Raw genomic sequence first — 1,612 nt, 5'->3', positions numbered from 1 at the left:
TTTTCCTTCTAAACAGCTTCCAGTGGATTCTTGCTTGGGTGTAGGTGGTATGTCCACTCAATTATAGGTTTTATAGGGGATTATAGGTTCGTACTAAGCTAACTTACCTTGCGAGCCATTTTAAGCCTAGCCAATTATCCCTTGTGAGACTAAAACCCTGCAACTTGTGCTTGTAAGGCAAGCACCTTACCAATAGGCCACCCTCCCAACCCCAAAACAACACCGTAATCGACAGGATTCGAACCTGTGCGGGGAAATCCCAATGGATTTCCAGTCCATCGCCTTAACCACTCGGCCACAATTACCACAAAAATAAGAAGGGGAGTGGTGGGATTCGAATCATGAATGCTTCTTCTTTGTGCGAATGCTCTACCATTATGCTATTGCTATTTGGTCATTACATTATTGCTATTTGGTATAAACCAGCCCGATCTGGAGGAATTACTGGGGCGGGGGTTAGCTCAGTCTTTTAAAAGTACAAAGAACAATACATCCTGCTTATGGCTTCTTGTCTCTTTACCACAACTTGGCCTCCAGTTTGTATCTTAAAACATGTGTGGTAGCACACATCTCCTCAGACATGCTCAAATACAGCAGAGACTTAGAAAGGAAAGCCACAGAGAGCGTGCTTATAGGAAACTAAAGTCAGAATAAGGAAAACTTCCCTAGCCTTCATCCAGATTATAAACTGGGTGGGGGATAATGGGGTGAGAACATTAATGTTTCATAAACCTTTGATGGCGTAGACTAAACTAGTGCTGAGTAGCGGAATGGGAGATGGTTTCTATGGAAATTTAGAGTTAACAGTGAGCCAAGGGTTGTGGGTATTATCTGTGCACCAAATGAGGATCATAATACTTTTTACTGGAAGTTCTCAGGATCTGGCAATGCCAGGTTGACTGTTTTCAGTGTACTAGGCAATGGAGGTGGGCGAACTATAAATGGAATAATAGTGCAGATAAGCGAGCTTCTTCAATCTATGGCTGGGAATGTTACAGATAAGACTATATCTCCAGAATCTATACTGGACAGCCTGTGGTGGGAAGGATGCAAGGCTTCTATTCATGCAGATGCTATGAAACTGGAAGGCTTACATAGGAAGAAATGTAAAATTATAACTATAGGAGGGAACTTAGAGAAGTTCAGCAAGCAGTAGTGTAATAGGAAACCCATGCAGATTTGTTAGACAGGGCTGTTGTTTTATCAGTGGAGCTGGATCTATTAGAACTTTCAAAAACTGAGGTTGAGTTGTTGCATAGGAGTCGGTTTTGATGGCATAAAAGCGAAAATAATTTTAGCGTCATTGCTTGGTTTTTGAAGCAGCAGCCATCGTGCTCCTATAATTTTAGACTTAGTCCCTCTCCAGATAATCAGATAAAAGGAGGAACATGATAATAGGTCAGAGCTTTTAAACTTTTAATATCCTTCTTGGGACTTTATGGCAGCTAGAACATTTAAACTAAATTTAAACTGGTTAGATCAGACCATAAACTAATAACTCTGGATGTCCACACCCCACCACCACCCCAACTAAGGAAACCACAGTAAAAAACTTTTCTAAAGCAAACTTCACCTTACTTAAGACAGAGGTGGTAAGTTTCACAGCCCCCAC

At 41.4% G+C, this 1,612-nt stretch overlaps 1 non-coding gene across 1 annotated transcript; it reads right to left on the bottom strand.

The window, feature by feature from the left end:
* Window positions 1–223: 223 nt before the first annotated feature.
* TRNAS-GGA lies at window positions 224–305 on the bottom strand. The gene has a single exon. It is a non-coding gene; the product is annotated as a tRNA-Ser (tRNA).
* Between the last annotated feature and the right edge of the window lie 1,307 nt (window positions 306–1,612).

Source organism: Protopterus annectens, chromosome 2.part2 (genome assembly GCF_019279795.1).
Source record: "Protopterus annectens isolate FY-2018-M chromosome 2.part2, PAN1.0, whole genome shotgun sequence".
In the NCBI taxonomy this organism is placed as follows: Eukaryota; Metazoa; Chordata; order Ceratodontiformes; family Protopteridae; genus Protopterus; species Protopterus annectens.
The sequence above is the reverse complement of the archived record's forward strand: the minus strand, read 5'-3'. Positions and strand labels throughout refer to the sequence as shown.